Source organism: Sarcophilus harrisii, chromosome X, assembly GCF_902635505.1.
Source record: "Sarcophilus harrisii chromosome X, mSarHar1.11, whole genome shotgun sequence".
Classification (NCBI taxonomy): Eukaryota; Metazoa; Chordata; class Mammalia; order Dasyuromorphia; family Dasyuridae; genus Sarcophilus; species Sarcophilus harrisii.
The window spans coordinates 36713458-36734709 of record NC_045432.1 but is presented as its reverse complement, the minus strand read 5'-3'; the positions used below and the strand labels follow the sequence as shown (position 1 = coordinate 36734709).

The 21252-nt window shown below is 40.2% G+C and overlaps 1 protein-coding gene across 2 annotated transcripts in view; it reads left to right on the top strand.

Annotated features, from left to right (window-relative positions):
• HS6ST2 (heparan sulfate 6-O-sulfotransferase 2) overlaps positions 1-21252 on the top strand; it is a 283186-nt gene that overhangs the window by 21648 nt on the left and 240286 nt on the right. The window lies entirely within an intron of this gene.

Sequence of the window (21252 nt, the reverse complement as noted above, 5' to 3'; positions counted from 1 at the left end):
TTTGTGTTGTCTCTTTCATTAAAGTGTGGGCTCCTTAAGAGCAGACCGGTTTGATTTTACTATTTGTATCAGCGGGACTTAATACTTAGTAAGTGCTTTGTTTTGTCATTTATTATGATTTGCTTAAAACCACACAACAAGTTGATGATAGAACCATAGTCACATAGAATCATGGGATCAGAGATTTGGTCAAATATAACTCTCTACTTTGACATATGAGGAAATGAGACCTAGAGAGGTTATAGCACTTGTCTGTGAAGATCACAGGAAGATCACAATTTGCATCTAGGTTTTTCTGGTGTTAAGACCAGTGTTCCTTCACCGTACCATCTTACTTGCATGACATTAGGCAAAGTACTTATTATTTCTGGGCCCTTGTTAGATGTACTCCATTCTTGGTCAAGAACCTGTGCTTCCTGCATTTTAAGCTGTGTGCCTTAAATTCAGACCCATTCTCAGACATCTTCTTAGTCATCTCTTGGTCACTTGTACACATAGTAGGCTCTTAATAAATGCTTATTTGGTTTTCCAATTTGTTTTCTTTTTTCTTTTTCAACTTCTTTGACTTTGAATAACATTGATGAAGAGGTCACCTTTTCTGTTAAGATCTTAAATTTCTTTTTTGAAAATAATAACCTTTTATTTTTATTTATTTATTTGTTTGTTTTCATTCTGTTGAAGCTTTTTATTTACAAAACATATGCATAGGTAATTTTTCAACATTGACCCTTGCAAAACTTTCTGTTCCAAATTTTCCCTCCTCTCCCTCACCCCCTCCCCTAGATGGCAGGTAGTCCAATACATGTTAAATATGTTAAAGTAGATGTTAAATCCAATATATGTATACATATTTATACAGTTATCTTGTTGCACAAAAAAAATCAGGTCAAGAAGGAAAAAAAACATGAGAAAGAAAACAAAATGCAGGCAAACAACAACAGAAAGAGTGAAAATGCTATGTTGTGGTCCACACTCAGCTCCCACAGTCCTCTCTCTGGGTGTAAATGTCTCTCTTCATCACTGAACAACTGGAACCTTTTATTTTCAAAATAATCCAAAGACAGTTTTTAACATTCACCCCTACAAAACTTTGTGCTCCAATTTTTCTCTCCCTCCTTTCCCCCCCACCCCTCCCCTAGACAGGAAGCAATCCAATATATATCAACCATGAAGATGTTCAATTTCTTACTGAAGATACTATAATCTGTAGAAATATTCCATATTCTAACACCTTTCTTTCTGCTCATATGAATCCTAAAAATGAGGTAGTAGTCCATCTAGTTTGAGAAGGCTCTGTGGTTCTCTGCCATGTCTTCACTATTAGAACACAGCAGAGCTCTCAGTTGTTATCAGGTTGATAAAGAGCTGCCTTAATGCCCCTCTGGAAGGAAGCACCAGGAACTCCAATGTACCTTTTCTTCCTTTGACCCTCAGGGATGCTCTCTTAACCGAAAGCACCTGTAACTATAATTTCATTCCTTGGGAGATAGAAGGATACTGAAGAAGTAGCAGCTGCCTTTCTCCTCTTTGGGAAGAAATTAGCCGCTTCTCATTTCAAAGCCTTCAGTGGTCTTCCTCCTCTGTGCCAAATTCTTCTTCCACTCTTCTCACACAGCTCATTATCCTCCTTTGCCTCTTCAGGTCAATTCTTGCCTCTGTTTTTATATCAGGGCCTTCCATTTTTTAAAAGGAATACTTCATTTTCTCTAATAACCTTAAACAGAAATTCCTCAATCTCCTTTTTCTTTCTCTTTTTGGAGAAAGAGCAACCTATATTTTGAGCATAGATTGTAGTTAATTATCTGGGGAAGCAATACAAACATTGCACACTCAGTGAAGGTCACGTCCAGTGCTTTGTGTTCATCATAGTGGGAATAAGATGCTCAGTCCTTGTTGATCTCTATAGTGATATTACAGGAGGATGCCATGGGAGGATTTTATTCAGAACAGTGTAACAGTAACTCATATTTACATAGCACGCTTAGGTTTTCCAAACACCTTCGTCACAAAGTATCCTGTGAATTGCTCTCCTTTTACATTGGGGAAATAGAGAGCCCCATGAGGCAATCGGTTTATTTGTACATTCCTATTCAAGACTGGATACTTAATATTGATTTCTTCAAGAAACTTGGTAACATTTCAGTTTGCTTCCGTGTTTGGGGAATAGGACATTCAGATTAATGGAATTTTCCAGTTGCCAAGGGGAAGGATAGTCCATTTATGCATTGAAGCTACCTACCACTCAGATCAGTTGGCTCTAGGTATTCTATAGGATATTATAGAGGTTGTAGCTTGATTATGTATATGTCAACAACAACAATAATGATGATAATGGCCAACATTTATATAGCACTTATTATATGCCACTCACTGGGCCAAGTGCTTTATAATTATTATCTCACTTGAGCCTCACAACAACCCTGGGATGTGGGTGCCATTATTATCCCCAGTTTATAACTGAGGCAGACAGAGGTTAAGGGATTTGCTCAGGATATATAGTATCTAACTATCTCAGTATATACATACATATACACATATATGTATCTCAGGTATAAGTATCTTTTTTGGTAAAGCTTTTTATTGATAAAACATATCATGGATAATTTTTCAGCACTGACAGTTGCAAAACCTTCCGTTCCAAATTTTTCCCTCCTTCCCTCCACCCCCTTCCCTAGATGGCGGGTAGTCCAATACATGTTAAATATGTTAAAGTATATGTTAGATCCCATATATGTATACATAGTTATACAGTTATCTTGCTGCACAAGAAAAACTGGATCTAGAAAGAAAGAACAAAACCTGAGAAGGAAAACAAAAATGCAAGCAAACAATACCAGGAAGAGCGAAAATGCTATGCTGTGGTCCCCACTCATTCCCCATAGTCAGGTATAAGGATCTAAGTCCAAATTTGAATTCACGTTTTCCTGATTCCGGACCTAGTGCTTTGTCCATTTTGCCACCTAGAAGCCGGTGTATATGTATGTATGTGTACGTATCTACACAAATACACGTCAATCTATAAAATACATTTATAAGTATATATACATTTTTATATTGCCTTTGTCTTTCCAGTCATTGTTTTGCTTCTTGCCCAGTTCCCCCAGCACCAGACCTTTCTTTGTAACAAAGAAAACCTTTTAAGAAAAGACAGCAAGCACAGTGAACTTGTATGATTAGACTAGAACCAGAAGACACCTTAGAGACCATCAAATTCAACCTCTTTCCTTTAGAGAAAAAGAATCTGAGGACACGAGAAGCAAGGGGTCTCGCTTAAGCATATTGCTCCTGTTGTTCAGTCACATCTGACTCTTTGTGGCCCCATTTGGGGTTTTCTTGGCAAAGTTATCGGGGTGGTTTTACCATTTCCTTCTCCAGCTCATTTTACAGATGAGGAAACTGAGGAAAACAATTGAAAGTGACTTGCCCAGGCTCGCACAGCCCTGAAGTTGACTATGTAAATTTCCCTTCTCTTCCATTTGTTTCCTCTTAGCAAAGGACCTTCCCTCATACTTTGCTGAAAAAAAATGAAAGTCTGTTTTGAGCTCCCTCTCTCCCCTGATTTCACACTTCAGATCACTTCAATATCATTTCTCCCTCTCTCCTTTCTTTTTGTAGTCACAGAGGATAAAGTAACTCTTTCTCCTGACCAAGGCTAATTCTTCTGCTTTTACTCTAGATCCTCTCCCTTTTCTGTGCTTTTGAGGACCGTGCTCCTTTGATTATCCTTTCTCTCCTGTGTTCAGTTTCTCTGTATCAACTGCTTCCAAACACGCCCAGAGCCTATCTTGTCCTCAGAACAAAACAACCTTCACTAGACCTTTCTATTCCTTCAAACTATCATCCTGTATATCTCTTCCCATTTACAGTCAAATTATTAGGGGGAAAATACAATCTACACTCATTGTCTTTACTTTCTCCCCTCTCATTCAGTTCTTACTCTCACAATCTGGCTTTTGTCCCTATCACTCAAATAAAAATACTCTCTGAGATGCCATCTATGATTTTTTTAATGCTAACTCCAATGACCTTTTCTCAGTTCTCTACATCCCTTCGAAGTCTTTGCACAAACTTTCTCCCATCTCTAGAATGGTTCCCTTGCTCCCCTTGCCTCTTAGAACTCCAAACTTTCTTCAAGGCTTAGGTTAAATGCAATTTCTGTCAAAAGGTCTTTCTTGATTCCTCTAGTTGGTGCAGCATTCTGCACCTAAAATCACTTTGTACATGTTTTGGTCCTACCCTGCATTTACTTAACTTTGAACATATATCATCTTAGTGAAATGCAACCTTCCTGAAGGCAGGGGCTCTCTTCCTTTTGTCTCTGTATCACTCACACCTTGTAGAGTGTCTGTTACACGGGAACTTAATAAATGCTTGCTGATGGATGGATAGTTAATTTTCATCCCTTTAGTTTGGGCCCAGGACTGATGTCTATGGTAAGGCACCTCAAACCTCCCTTCAGGATAACATCGATCCATTAATCATCACCCTTTGGATGCCTTGTCCAGCCAGCCTCAAAGCCACTTTAATGTATTCCCATCTAATATGTGCCTTACCATATTATCCAGAAGATCCTTCTGTCTCATCCATGCAAATATCCAGCAGGGACTTAGTACCTTTGGATTTGAGTGAAACATTTGGACATTCTTATCATCTCCTGACCTAGGAAATGACCCCATTTGTTATAAATGGCCAGGTGATCCAATGGAGGGGGATCCAATGTATCCAGGAGCTGGCCTTGAAAGACTTCTTTGACTAAACTGCCCTGATCAGAATGAGTAATAGATGGATAGTGTTTAAAAAGACATCTGTTATAGGATGATGGTGACAAAAGTGCTTTGTAAACTTGAATAGAAATATGAGTTTTTATCATCATTTTCATTGGTAGTAGTTGTAGTCTTAGTCATGGTAACGGCCTTATAATAATTTGTGGATAACCACAAATCTACATTGCTAGTAGTTCAGCATGACCTAACTAGCCCTGGTTTCTAACCTGAGTCAGTCACGCAGAGCTGCCACAACTTCTCAGCTGAGCAACACCAGTAGGAAATCAGAGACTATAGCTTGCTTCTGATGCTGTGTGTCATTCAAAGAACAGAGGCTTCACCATTATTTGAAGGCATCTTGTCATCTTGTGTCATTTGCTAGAGGAAGAAACAGTTGTCCATTTGCTGAAATTTTGGCACCACAAATGGGGCCTGTGGAGCAATATGCACATTTCCCAACATCTCTGTGTATGGCTAGATGTAAGGCCGTTGAGACATAGCTATATAAGTGTTTTGTTTACCAGTGTTGTCCCTGTATAGGGTAAGTAGCTTTGTGGAGTGAGCCTTATTCACAAGAAGAGTGGTGTGAGCCCTTATTTGCATTAAGAGGCTCCAGGGTCCATTCCCATCTCAGTTCAAGTTGCCAAATGACTCTGGGCAGAACAACTCAATACTCTTCTCCACTGTGTCTTTGTTTTTGTCCATGGCTCCCCAGGATCTGTCCGCCAAATTGATCTGGCTGTCATTTTCATCTCTGTATAAATACAATTCATCTCACTGCGTCTGGGGCTTCCTGGTCAAGCATTTTGGGTTCCAATGGCATCAATCTGTTTGTCTTTTGTGAATCATCCTAACTGTAGGCTAGTTTAGCCTGTCTTTCTGAGATAGACTAGTTAACATTCCAACCCTTCTGTTCTCAGAAGGTTTTGATGGCCTGTATCTAGTTGGAGTTGGGGTGGGAGGGTGGTATAAAGTTCCACAGGCCAGATAGTAGGCTTTAGCATCTCTGCGAAAAGGGGAATGGGAAAAAAGGATATTAAAAAAACCTGAGAAAAAAGATGGTCCCGTAGCTGAAGTGAGCCGTGCCGTGTACATGTTGGCCAACTTTGGACAACGTCCACGGCCTTGTGGCCTGAGTGGCTTTTGCAGCCTTGCTCCAAAACATGTCGGCAATGAATCGAGTCTGAAGGGTTGGAACTACTCAGCAACCATGAACGGGGATTTGTTTCTTCCCATCCTCCCTCCTCCCACAGACAGAGAAAAGCCTGTTTCTTCTCAGCTAAGAAGAAGACTGTCCGTATCGGCCTTGGAATCCTTTTCACTTTGGATGACATTTTAGTTACACGGTGTTTGGTCGGCTTCCATTTAGAGTTTCTACTCCAGGAGCTGACACTATTGAACGGACAACCCATTGACATCTAATGACAATCAGATTCTTCATCCCACGAAGGAGTCTCCTATATCTATCATGGAAAGAAAATGATCAGGATACCAGAATAAAGTCCCTTTCACACATCTGAAGCAAGAGGTAGGACCACTGGGGAATTGTGAGGCTCTGGTGGGTTCAAAGGGACTTTGAAGAGAGAGCTTTAAGTTTGAATTTGTGTCTGTCTGGGCAGTCCTCATTTCTCTGCTCATGGCATGAAAATGTAGAATGGCGTAATTGGAAGGGACCTTTGGAGATTATCTGGGTCAATTCCTTCACTTTACACAGGAGGAAACAGATCCAGAAAGAGAAGAGACTCGCCACAAATCACACATTGTTAGCGGCAGAGCTGGGATTTGAACGCAGGCCTCCTCCTTTGCAGTGCCCTAGGCAGGCCATCAAGTAGGGTTTCCAGATTGCTGCAGCTGTAGCCCAGCTGTGGCAGGAACATCAGCCGGGGAATTCAGGATGACTGTCACTTATTCTGTTCGAACAAGAAAGGACCTTGGAGAACATCTATGTCAACTCTGCCATCTCCCAGTGAGGGAATCAGTAGAGTCTGGGATTGGAACTCAGGGCCTCTCCTTCAGCCGTTGCCACGACACTGCTAGCCGTTCTTTAGCAAAAATACCGGACAGGCTGGAGCCAGTTAATCCCCAATCCATCTCTCCTGTTCCCTTTGCATTTGGAATTAATGAGGTTTTTCCTGTACAGTAGCAGTTTGTGTTACAAGCCCTGTGCCTCAAAGATTGTCTGTCTGCTATTTCCATTTTCCTTCTGTTTGCTTTTCATTATTTATAAAAACGTTCTAAGAGGTATGCAAATAGCAGCTTTCTCTTGCTGTGTCTCCAACCTGCGTCTGGTCTGCAGCGCATGTACATGTGTGCATGTCCTCACAGGCTACCAGCATTACTAATGATACTGCTCCAGTCCCGGGATCTAGTTGGATTTGCTACCGTGGCAAGATGGGCATGTGGCAGCCTGCTAGTTTTTGGTTTGAGTGTGGACAAAATTCATGAGTTTCTAGAATGTCAGATTTGGAAAGGCCTTTGAGAGCATCTAGTCTACCCGCCTGCCTCATTTTAAAGGATGGGGAAACTGAGGCCTGGAGCACTTCAACCACTCCTTGTCCCTGGCTCCTTACTCTCGGCTCTCCTTGCTCCTAATTTGATGCTCTTAACTAACAGCTACCTCTGCAGATAATTGATTCACTGTGTGTTCTTCACAAGTAGGTGCTTAATAAATGTTTGTTGGATAAATGAATGATGGCCTAGTGTTATTACCAGTAAGGATAGTCTCTTGATTGTTTCCAGAGATTACATTCTGCTCTGGTAAAAGAGAAAAATATTTTCCAGGAACCATTTCCTTCTACCTTCATTGCCCCCCTCTCCCAATTACCACTTGACAGCCTTCTGGTTTTTTTTAAGCTGCTAGAGTTTGGCAAGATTTCAGGGTGGCTACAGAACTCTGGTATTTGGTTGAGTTTGCTTTCCTCCCCCTTTAATTTAGCATTTCTTTTTTGGGATTGGCTCTTGGTCTTTTTTTTTTTTAGGATTTTTTAAAATGCTGACTAAAATATACACTAGTCTCTAGAGAGAAGTGCTGCAAAGATCAATCATAGAAGATCTTAAAGACTGCATTCTGCCCTTCGATGCTCTAGAGCAGTTTCCATCCAGTTCAGGGGCCAAAGTTTGCCTAATGAAATGCATCATGAATTGCATCTAGGGCCTTTCTCAGAATGTGCGGCCTGTTCTGCTTGCATTCAGAGCTGCTATTCAAATGGTCTCGAGAGAGAGAAAGAAAATGCAATGAGATTTGACTCGAAAGAATTTAGAAGGGTGGACAGATCACTGAACAGGGACCCCAGAGACCAAGGTTTGAGTCCTGGCTCCACTGCTGACTCACTGGGTGACTTTGGCAAGGAACATTTCCTCTTCCAGGACCTCGGTTTGCCTGGCTATAAAATGAAGACAGCATGATGTGGTGTATTGTCTTTGGAGGCAAAAAACCTGGGTTCGAATCCTAGCTTTGCTACGTATTAGCTGTGTGGCCTTGGGCAAGCCAATTCTTTTCTCTTGGGCCTCAGTTTCTCCATATGTAAAATGAGTGGGTTGGACTAGATGGCATCTAAGTTCCTTTTCACCTTTTGATATATGATCTTATGACCAGATGATTCCTAGCATTCCCTTCAAGATCTACAGTTTTATGGCTTTTAAATAGTTAATTTACTAAAGACATATCCAAATTTTAAAAAGGTTTTATTTCCAGAAGCCTTTTCTTTTTCTGCTAGAGCTCTATGACCTTGGGCAAAGCAAAGAATATGAGTTGCAAGGGGCCTCAGGGAACATCTATTCCAATCTGTATGTGGTCGAGAATCCCCTCTACAGCATCTGCCACAAGTGGTTCTGGCCTCCACTTGGATCTTGCCAAGTGCTTCATTCTATTTGGACCAACACTCATTGCTGGGAATTTTTCTCCTTTCATTGAACCTCAAGATGTTTTTCTACCAGTACTGTCCATCCTTTCTAGGTCTGCTCTCTGGGAGTCAAGTAGAACAAAGCTAATCCTTTTTCCATGTGAGGTCCTTTCAAGAAAATCAGAGCCAGTTATTTTGCCCTCTCCTCCCCTCTCCACACAAAGGCTGTTCGTGTTTCATAGTTCAATTTTCCTCTTATGGCATATTATTCCACTATCCTCGCCACCCTTCCGGCTGTCTTGTATCTTGTCAATATTTGTACTAAATTGGTGCTCAGAACTGATTACGATACTTCAGTTATTCCTCCTCTCTGATTGTCAGTTTCATCTCTGGAAAATGGGAATAATAATCCTTCCATGCTAATAGAGAAATGGAAGTTGCTAATAGTCATAAGGAAATAAATTGGCAAAATATTAGAAATTGAAATCAGGGGAAGAATATGAATTATTCTTATTTGGTGTTCTCCATAAACCGTATAGTCACTTCCCTCCATTATGCTTCAGAAACCCTTTTTTTGACTTTATTGGCGTACACAATCCCTTCACCAATGCAGTTCGCAATCTTTCCATAATCAAGTGCTTGCTCTCTAATAGTTGCCTTGTCTAGGAAAATCCATTTCCCTGGGAGCAACTTGGTGATGAGATTCGTAAGTGCTAGAAACATAACTAAACTGATCTTTCATCAACACATATACATTGCCTTACTGAGGTCATACTCAAAACCTTAGGGCTTTCTTGAGCTCTGATTTTCTGGCCTCGCCACTGAAAACTGAGGATCACCTCTATTCCGGTAGAGCATTGGAGGATTTTAGGCTTCTGTCTTTCCATCATTAGCATGAAAAAATAGGCAGACCTTCTAAAATACGGGCAATGATCATGAAATTTTTTATGAGAAACTGAAGACAATAAGGTATTAGGTTGTTTTCCTCTCTTTTGCCTTTTGAAGGCAAGGGATGCAGAAGAGAAAAATTAATTTGGGAAGGGAACAGATGTTTTAAAAGGTAGTATCTGAGAATGGGGTTTGGATTTCTGTATTAGGACTTATAATATGGGGTTGACAGATTCTTGGCCAGGAATTGAGCCTACTAAAAAAAAAAAGGCTAGGAAGACTGAATTTGCTAATCCCAAAAAGATCAAAGAAAGAGGAAAAGGACCACACACATATATACGTATATGCACATATATATATGTAAATGTATATATTGGCAGCGATCTGGAAACTAAGGGGGTGCCGTAAGTTGGGGAAATGACTGAACAGATCTTGGTGTGGGAATGCAATAGTACTGTTGTGCTGAAACAAACAATGGAGAGGATGGTTTCAGAGAAACTTGGGAAAATATATATGAACTGTTGGAGAGTAAAGCGAGGAGAATTAGATGAATTAATTTATGCAATAACAACATTGCAAACACAACTTTTCAACTCTTAAGATCTCTGATCAACACAATAATGAACATGATTCCAGAGAACCAACAGTGAAGAATACTACCCACTTTTTGACAGAGCAGTGATGGATTCAAGGTATGGATTGAGAAATATTTTTTTTGGACGTCAGCCAATGGAGGAATTAGTTATGTTTGACTCTGCCTATTTGTTGGAAGGCTTTTTTCCTCTTTTTGAGACAGTAAAAGTGTGGGGGAGGAAAACATAAGATAAAATTTAAATTTTTTACATAGAAATAAAAGAATATATTTAATTGTTGTCTAGTAAATCTGATCAAAAGAGCTTTAAACTAAAAAAAGAAAGTGGACTAGAGAAAACTGCCTACCAAAATGAGTCTTTTAAGTTAGAAACTGGACAGAGCGGACACCAACAAGGAAGATGAATAGCAGCTGGAAAACTCAGAAATTCACAGGAGACAAAATCTAAGAAAGAAGGCAGTATTAAAACCTATGACCTCAAGCGTCTACACGCAAAAACCCAAAGTTTAGACAAAAACAAGAAATAGAAGTTCTAATGTAGGTAAACAAAATTGAACTCAGATATCACTGACACTTTGTATGTGAAATCTATGACTAGAATTTGACTATGTATGTGTCTAGCCTGTTCAAAAGAAGCAGGATAGATAAAAGGGCAGGGGGTGGACTAGCACTGATTGTTAAGAAGATCTCCTTATATGAGGAGATCCAGTAAGTAGAGAGGGGAAAACTTGATAGTGAGTATTTGAGTATAGGTTAAAGGAGGAAAAAAGAGATTTTATTGTATCAGTGGAATATACTACAGACCACTTGGACAGGAAGAAAAAATAGATGAATTTGGGATACATTTAACCAGTCTAGCACTAAGGCATGCTGCATTAGCGATAAGGGAATAAAGTGAATTATCCAGAACCTGCTGGTGCTCACTCTCTTTTAAAAGCAGGATAGTTAAGGACTTCTACACTTAACTTATGGATAATTGTTTCCTTTAAAAGGTCGAGAACCAGAAAAGGAAAAATTCTACTTTGGACTTGATCGTCATTAAGAGGAAAGAATTGGTTGCTGAAATGGTAGTGATGAGAACCTTAAGGGAAAGTGATCAGTCCGTCCTAGAATTTATGATAGGGAAGGACTGAAAAGCGAGGCACGGTGATATGCATCCAAGATTTTGGGGAAAGAGATTTCCAGTTCAGAAGAAATGTAGACATGATCTCATAACACAAAATGCTTCCAGTGGAAGTCAACCCGAGAGGGACAGAAGAAGTTCAGGAAAGAAATTCTGAAGACACAAAGGATATAATTTCAATGAGGAACTATGTAGACCTGTTTGAGGAGACTGATGTGGATGCAGAGGGCACTTAGAAACCAACTTAGATTTAAAAAGAAATGTGAAGAAGATGATTATAAGTGTGGCACAGTCTCATAAAAATAGTATCAGGAATGCTCAAGCTGGTAAGGGAAGCACTAAGGGTTTTTAAAGCTATACTGGGAAAAAAAGGAGGAAAAGGAGAAAAAGAGAAGAGACTTTATAAATTATAGGCCATCCAAGTGTCATTCATTAAAGAGATGGCTGATGAGCATCTAGAAAGGATAACGGTGATTCCAAGGAGCCAGCAGGGCTTCCTAAAGAATAAGTTAGGGGGCAGCTAGGTGGCACAGTAGCTAGAGCACCAGCCCTGAAGTCAGGAGGACCTGAGTTCAAATTTGATCTTGGACACTTAACACTTCCTAGCTGTGTGACCCTGGGCAAGTCACTTAACCCCAATTGCCTCAGCAAAAAAAAAAAAAAAAAGTTATGCCATAATGTGGAAATATGTTTAACACGATTGCCCACGTATAACCTAAATCAGATTGCTTGCTGTCTTGGAGAGGGGTGAGAGGAGGGGAAAGAATTTACAACTCAATCTTATAAAAATGAATGTTGAAAATTATCTTTACATGGTAATTGGGAAAAAAATACTATTTACAAAAAAGGCCAGATCAATTTCATTTCCTGTGTTTTTTTAAAAGCCAGAATTATTAAACTGGTAAATGAGAGGAATGTTGGGAGCATAGTTTACTTAGATCTTAGTGAAGATTTGATAAAAAAAAAAAACTCACATTATTCTTGTGGAGAAGATGGGGAGATGGATAATACAGTATTACAGGAAGATGCTTTTAGGTCTGGTTGAATGGCTGACCATGGTTCAGTGTGAGTTGCTAATGGTTCAATGTCGATGTGGCAGGATGTCTCCAGTGGAGTGCTCCAGGGATCGTGGCTTACCCCTGTGGTTTTCAGGATTTTGATCCAAGACTTGGATAAAGTTATAGATAGCATACTCATCAAATGCACAAATGACACAAATCTGGGAGGGAGAGCTACTACACTGGATGTCAGGGTCGAAAAGGTTCTTGACGGACTATAGTACTGGGCTGAATCTAACAAGATGAAATTCAGTAGGGCTCAATGTTAAATCCTTTGCTTGGGTACAAAAAATCAGTTTCCCAATTATAAGATGGGTCAGATTTTGAAATATTTTGAAAAATATCTGAGAAGATATGAATTACAAGTACAAAATGAGCCAGCAGGGTGATGTGGCAACCGAGCCCGCTAATGTGATCTTAGATTACATTAAGAGGCGTAGCTTCCAGGAATAAGGAGGTGGTCCCATTGCTTTTTTCTTTGTCAGACCTCCTCTGGAGCATTGCATTCTCTTATGAATGTCATGGTTTTAGAAGGACTCTGATAAGCTGGACTGTGTGTAGAGCAGGATACCGAAGGTGGCGAAGGGCCTCGTACCCACCTACATTATCTGAGGATTGCTTGAAAGAAATGGGCATTTTGGGTCTGGAGTAAAGGGAAAGAAATAAGCATTTGTCATGCACATGTTCTTTATGTACCAGGCACTTTGCTAAGCACTTGAGAAAAATTATCTCATTTGATCTTCACAACACCCCCATTTTACAGATGAGGAAACAGAAGCAAATGGAAGTTAAGTGACTCAGCCAGGGTTACATACCTACTAAGTATCTGAGGCCAGATTAGAATTCAGGTTTTCCTGACTCAAGGCCTAGCACTGCATACAGTGTGTCTTTTTGTTGGTACTATGTTTTTTCAGTCATGACTTACTCTTCATCACCCTATTTGGGGTTTCCTTGGCAGAGACATTAGAGTGGCTTTCCATTCCCTTCTCCCAGCTCATTTTACAGATGAGAAAACTGAGGTAAATTGAGTGAAATGACTTGCCCAGAGTCACACAGCTAGGGAATATCTGAGACCAGATTTGAACTCAGGAAGGAAAGATGCTGGAAGGGTTTGTCATTCCCTTCTTCAGCTCATTTTACAGATGAGAAAACTGAGGTAAGCAAGGTGAAGTGACTTGCCCAGTAAGTGTCTGAGGCAAGATTTGAACTTAGGAAGATGAGATACTGAAGTGGTTTGCCATTTCCATCTCCAGATCACTTTACAGATGAGGAGACTGAGGCAGAGTAAAGTGACTTACCCAGAGTCACACAGCTAGTAACTGAGGCCGGATTTGAACTAAGGCTTCCTGATTCCATGCCCACCACTCTATCCGACTGTACCACCCAACTGTCCCATGCCATCTAATCTTAACAGGAATCTCTCAACAGAAAAGACACATTGGGGGAAACATGCTACTCTCTTAAACTATTTGAAAAGAGCTTTCATGTTGAGGGGGGGATAGTTGCAAAAAAGAAAATTTTGACTCGATATCAATTAAAAAAAAAATCCCTTCCTAACAGAATTGTCCCAAAGTGAAATGGACTGCCTAGAGGAGAGGAGATAGTAGCTCCCCTCTCGGAGATGCTTAAGCACCAGCTGGATGGTCCATGGCTGGATTTTGTGTTAGTGGGGCTTTCTTTCATGTATGGATTGGACTTATTAGCTGCTTCTGTCTCTTTCAGTTTTTATGTGCTTTTGTAATTAGTCCATACTGGACAATGCAGTTTTGGACCAATTTCTGGGAAGGAACTTGGGGAGGTCCCTTTTCTCTGTACCTCACTTTCTTCCCCTGTAAAACCAGGGAACTGCTTCTATACACTCTCTAAGGCATCTTCCAGCCTTGAGATTCTGTGTGTCCTTCTTAGAGCACTGATATACAAGGATTAGCTCTGTTTGCAGCTGCCATTTGTATGTGTAGTAGTAACCTTCATACTAGTGACTTCTGTTGAGGTCGTGAATAGGTGGCGACCAGCAGACTGTGGAGGCCTTCAAAAACAAACAGAAAACCAGTCCAGAGCAGAGCTTTGGCTGGGGACCACCCACCATGTGGAAAGATTCCTACCTGACTGTATTTAAGACTCTTGAGCATTAATATATGTGCATATATAACAGCAAAAAGGGCCTAATTAACAGGAATTCTAAAAAGGTCTCTTCCTTATGAAAGTGCATACTGTCTATCTATTATCTTGAAAAGCTAGTAGCTATTCCTAGCCTTAGATGCTACTTAAAAGTGGCATTTTTCCTTTTTTCTCAAATAAATTCTTACTTATATCTTTTAAAAAATCACTTACATTTCTCCCAGTATCCTTCTTTCATTCTGCTCTCCCAGTCATCTCATATATCAAAGAATATTTTCTAAAGAAAAAAAAAATAGAGGAAGAAGTAAAAAAAATCAGAAATATATATATATATATATATATATATATATATAAATATAAATCTGAAAATATGCCATATTCCATACCCATGGACTTTGTAGTTCTGCAACAAAGTAGAAGAAAGTATCTTCTAATATCTTACAACATTCTTTTTATTATTTAATGATTGTCCTTTCCATTTCCATTGTTGTAGTCACAATATGTTGTTTTCCTGGCTCTGTTTACTTTGTATCAGTTCATGTAAATCTTTTTGTGCTTCTCTATATTCCACATTCACATTTCCTACAGCAGACCAATATTCCAATTATATTTAGGTGTCCTTGTTTGTTTAGACACTCCCAAAACATGGAGATCTACTTTGTATTCCTGTGTGTGTGTGTGTGTGTGTTTGTGCGCGCGCGCATGTGCGTGCTAGAAGTATTATTTTTCTAATTCTTCTTTCAACTCCAGCTTCCCAGAATCCTATCCTCTTCTCCTTCAGGAGAGATCACTACCTACAGTCCAGGATTTTCATGCTCTTGTGGACCTCAACTTTTGAAGTCCCTTGACTAATTCTATGCTTTTGTGGCATAAGAAATTATGCCATTAGGTCCAACGTCTGAGCAAACTGAGGCAGAGATGGTAGAGGTGACTTTTTTTGATCCCTTTGTCTTGTTAAAGTAGGGGTAGAACCAGAACCAATAACTGAGTTTCTTTATGACCAATTTCATCTACTCTGCTGCCTCTTGGTCACAAAACCCTTTTTATCCCAGACTTACTTCTCTCTCAGTTTGTGCTCAGAATAATAAGCCTGTTTTATTATTGGCCAAAGTTAAATCTAATTATAAATCTGCTGCAAAAGATACTCACTGGAACCTTGCTTTCACACCACTTAATATAGAAGGTAATTTGGGATTAAGTTGGCCCTTCTTGGACCCCATCCAAGGCAGGAGTGGGGGTGGGATTTAATTTCTTATATAATGGAGAATTTCTGATGCAAGTTAGCTTGGCCCATAAGGTGCTCCCACAGCATAGACCCACAAGATCATGTACACACTGGGAGTCGAATACAATGCTCACAGCTCCAGCTCACATTTAACCACAGGTTAATGTCTAATGATTGCCCAGCAGGTTAATGGTTTAGGTTAGCCTGGAACACAGGTTGGTAGAGTGGCAACAGCAGTGCTGGATAGTGCTGGGCACAAAGTGAGGGGAGTGGGTGGCTGTCATTTCAGTAGAGGATATAGAGGACACCCCTCTTTGGGGACACCCCAAACCTCTCACTCAATCAAAGGCAGAGAACTCTACATGAGTGAGCCTCACTCAGGGTTACCAATTGGTTTGATCCCCTGACACTTATTATTAGCAGGGCTAGTGGAAAGATTGCAGAATTTTGGGTCAGAGGACCTAAGTTCGAATAATACTTTTGACATTACTTATATAATACTGGGTAAGTCAGTTTCTCTTTCTATGAAATGGGGAGTTAGACTAGGTGGCTTTTGAGGTTACTTCTAGCTCTAGGTAGATGCTGCTAGAATCTCTCTAGAAACTCATGTAGCACCAGCAGAGCATTTCCAAAAGAGTGCTGGTATTGAGTCCTGGGCTGTTATTTACATTTGTTCTGGGCAAGTCATTTTACATCCTTTAGCCTCATTTGCCTCATCTTTTTTTTAGAAGGGATATTCTTTTTTTAATTTTATTTTTTTAAATAATAGCTTTTTATTTTCAAAATATATGCAAAGATAGTTTTCAACATTCACACCTGCAAAATCTTATGTTCCACATCTTCTCTCCCTCCCTTTCCCCACCCCTTCCCCTAGATAGCAAGTAATCCAATATAGGTTAAACATGGTCCATTCCTCTATACATATTTCCACAATTATCTTGCTGCAAAAGAAAGATCAGATCAAAAAGGAAAAAAAAATGAGAAAGAAAACAAAAAAGCGTACAACAACAAAAGTGAAAATACTATGTAGTGATTCACACTCAGTTCCCACAGTCCTCTCCCTGGGTGCCGATGGTTCTCTCCATCACAAGACTATTTGAACTGGCCTGAATCATCTCACTGTTGAAGAGAGCCACGTCCATCAGAATTGATCAACACATAATCTTGTTGTTAAAATAAGAGGGTAGAAGTATAGAATGTTAATGCTAGAAAGGGCCTTAGAGATCCTCTAGTCTAAAGATGCTCTTTCCCCTTCCATCATTTTACAAAGGAGGGAACTAAACCTCAGAAAATTGAAGTGCCTTGCCTAGAGTTAGTTTTTTCCCCACTATAGCCTGCTGCCAGACATCTCTTAAGCTGGCCAAGAATAGAGACCTGGACCATCTGGGCAGAAGTAGGTTAGCAAGGGAGCTTGTCTCCCTGTAGATCTTTTGGGCCTATTGGGCTTGACACTTGCTTTTCCACAGCTCAGTGTCCTCCTCTGTAAAAATTACCAATTAGACTATGGGGACCGAATGTGGATCACAACATAGTATTTTCACCTTTTTTGTTGTTTGCTGGTTTTTTTCTTTCTCATTTTTTATCCTTTTGATCTGATTTTTCTTGTACAGCATGATAAATATGGAAATAAGTTTAGAAGAATTGCACGTTTAACCTAAAAAAAAGAAGTTGTAGAGTCAGATCAGATTCAGATTTACAACCATAAAAGATTTTAGTAGGTGAAAAAAAAATATCAGTTGGAATAGAAGGCCTCTTATGGTTCCTTCCAGCCTTAGATCCATCATCCAAATGTGTGATCCTTGGGCAAATTGGTTTCCCCCTATGGAAAATGATATGTTCTATTACAGATCCTCTACTGCCCCTTCCAACTCTAGGTCTGTGATCTTATTAATAGTGGTGATGGTAAAAAAAAAATCTCATTTCTGCATTGTCTTAAGATTTATAGAGAATGTTCCCTTTTTGTTAGCTAGTGGAAATATTATTTTCCCATTTTACAGAGGAGGAAACTGGTACAAAGAAATGAAGTGACATGCCCAGTTACACACAGACGTCATCGTAGTGAGGTTCATTGAAAACCAGTTGTTTTCATGCCAGTAGTTTTATGTCTGGGTTTATTGCCCAATTTTCTCTTCAAAAAATCTTATTTGCAGAGATTCCATTAGAGAGCTTTGCTTTTCCTAAGTGTTAAATGGTTGTTCATCTTGGAGATGGCAAAGACATATTTTAAAATGCTAATCATTTTGAGAGAAAAAGAAAGGGTAAGGACGGCCCAATTGAGAACTGTTTGGTCAATTCCCCGAAATGAGTCATTGTTGCCTCTGTTTCTTGGCACGGGTCCACAGCTCAGCCTGCCCCTTTGATGCCCATTGCATCCTAATGGGCCAAGACGGCGAATTTCCTTCTCCTGTTGGCTCCGGGCCTCTCAGGTCAATGCTGGCCTGGGCACGATGACTTCGCTGGGCCCGGAAAGTTAGCGAGGGCTAGCCCCACTGTCTCCACGACCCAGACGAAGAGAACATTTGGCTTTTTCGATCTGGCGAACAACCGCACCAAACGGTAGTCATTTCATTTTGTATCAGACCACAAAATAAACCTTCATGTTGCAGATCACCCCAGGGTCTGTCTAATATTTGTGGGTTCAGCCATGCGAACACCAGCAGGGCTGGAGGGCAAGCGAATAGATGCTACATGGTGTACTCGGCAGAACTGAAAGCTAGGGCCCAGTTGACGGTAAAGGATGAATTTTTCATAGGCTTAACTCATTCAAGCTTTTAGGAAGCACCTACTATGTGACAGGCACTATATTCAGTGCTAGGGATGGAAAGACAAGATAGAAATAGTCTCTGTTCTCAAAGAACTTATTAATCATTGGGGGAAAACAATATGCACCAGACAAGTAAATAAGAAATCCAGGTGGTGTAATATATTTCAGCAGGGTGGGAAGTAATTAGTTATCTGAGTGATCAGGTTCAGCCTCCTCTAGGAGGTGGCAATTGAGATGAACCTTTCAGGGAGCTAAGGATGCTAAGGGGGAAGATGAGGAGGGCGAGCATGTCTGAAGACGTGGAGATGGGAGATGGAGGGTTGTGTACAGGGAACAGGAAGCAGGCCGGTTTGATTGGATCTAAGTGTATGTGAAAACCACTAATGTGTAAGAAACCTAGAAATATAGGCTGGGGCCATGTTGTAAGGGGCTTTAAATGCCAAACAGAAGAGTTTGATCTTAAAAGCAAGAAGGAGCCTCTGGAGCTTTCTGACCTGGGGAGTGACATGATCAGCACTGGGCTGGAAGATGATCACTTTAGGAGTGTGGTGCAGTGGAAAGAGCACTGACTTTGGGACCCCAGGGGCTCGTGCTTTCACTTTCAGATTCCCATTTATTTACTTATGTGAATGCAGTTTTTGGAGACACAGAATGGTCATTCTCAGTATTTATATGATCCTTTGGCATCAATTGACATCTGTTATCTTTGTTGATTTCCACAATAGGCCATGGAGGTGGGTAGTAGAAGCATGACTTGCCCCATTTCACAGATGAGATCAAGGGTGTGTGTGTCTGTGTGTGTGTGTGTGTGTGTGACAGACAGAGACACATAGAGAGAGACACACACACATACACAGAGAGACAGAGACAGACACATGGAGACACAGACAGAGAGAAACAGATATACACAGAGACAGAGAGATGGAGAGATGAAACAGCTTGATGGGAATCACACAGCTAGACTTTCTCCTGTACCATGCAACCTATACCCTGTAGTGTAGGTAAAATGACATCCCAGCTTTTCCCATTCTCAGTGAAGAGAAGGGGCCTATAGTGGCAACTTAATAGCTTCTCTCTTCAGGAAAGCGGAGCAGAGTAATTAGAGATATCGGACTTTGTTTATTGAAATGAAAAGTCTCATTTTGGCCAAGTGAAGTTGGTGAATTGTATTTAATTCATTTGAAATGATCCTGTGCTAAAGAAATAAGCATAATGCTGTAGGAAGGAGAAGGGACACTATTTCCAGTCAACCAGGACAAGAACACCAGGAAGCAGGGCTAAGGGATGGGGGGTGGAACTGACATTTTCATCTGCATTCAACAACTTTGATCAAAAGAGCAGTTAATCATGTAGAGATGGCCATAGTACTGCTCCCCCCCCCCCCCAGGATGTACAGTTTTCTAAACTGGATTTTGGCAAATGCTTCTGTGACTTCTTTAATTGCTGAGATTGGATTGATATTGCCTGACTTCTTATGTTATTAAATAGGATCCTAGACTCAGAGCTGGCAGGTATCTCAGAGACCTCTGATCCAAGACAGTGGAGGAAACTGAGGTCTGTGGAGGGGCACTGACTTTCCCAGGATTGCACAGTAGATCATAGAACTATAACCAGAAGGAAGTTGGGTGGCCATTTTGTCCTCTCCGCCTCTTGATAGATGGGGAAACTGAGTCCGGGAGGGATCAAAGTGACTTGTCCAAATAGCACACTTTGTGACAGAGGCAGCGTGTGGAGCCAGGGTTCTCTGACTCCAAATCCAGCACTCTGTCTATTCTATCAAATGATAATATGGCTTTTTTTTAATCTACTGGGCCTTGAGTTTGCATCAGAGTAAGAAGACTGAATATTCCCAATTAATTCTATGTGGTCTCAGAAATAGGTTCCCTCTCTATGTTTTCCTAGTGTCTAGAATATCTAGACCTGTATGGAAAGGCACATTTCTTTTTGTTTTTCCTCTTACGAATCCCAGAATCTTTTTACTTTTTAAATTTTTCTTGCTTGGTTGGTTATGTTTTGCAACATGGCAAATACGTAAATATATCTTGCAGGACTTTACATGTGTCATCTATATCAAATTGTTTGTCTTCTCAAGAAGTGGGGAGAGGAGGGAAAGAGGAAGAGAGAACACTCGGAACTCAAAAATTTTAAAAAATGGTAAAATTTTTTACATATTATTTATTTTTTCATTTATTTAATATTTGATTTTTCTCAGTTACATGCAGAACAATTTTAAACATTCATTTTTAAAACTTTGAGTTCCAGATTCTTTTTCCTCTTCCCTTCCCTCTATTGAGAAGCCACTTGTGAAGTTATGCAAAACATTTCCATTCAAGTCATGTTGTGGGGGCAGCTAGATGGTGCAGTGGCTAGAGCACCAGCCCTGAAATCAGGAGGACCTGAGTTCAAATCTGGTCTCAGACACTTAGCATTCCCTAGCTGTGTGACTCTGGGCAAGTCACTTAACCCCAATTGCCTCAGCAAAAAAAAAAAAAAAAAAGATTTCCCCCTTCCTCCCCCAAAAAAGTTCTCAAGAAAAATAAAGTAAAAAAAATATACTTCAATCTGTATTCAGGTACAATTAGTTCTTTCTCTGGGTATGGATCGCATTTTTCATCAGTAGTACTATTAGATCATTTTTACATGTAACTAAGAAAAAATGAAATTAAAAAATGAATCTCAGAATGTTAGAGTTAGATGTGACTAGATGTGACCAGACCACCTAGTCAGTTTAGTCAGAGCTATAACTATGGATTTTGTGCTTGGGGTAATGGGGAGGGGGGAGGGAAGAATTGGGGGGAAGCTTATTTATGCTTTGGCCATCTGATTGAAGAACTCAGGACGTCAGTTTTTGTTTTTTTGTTTTTTTAATGCTGCTGAAG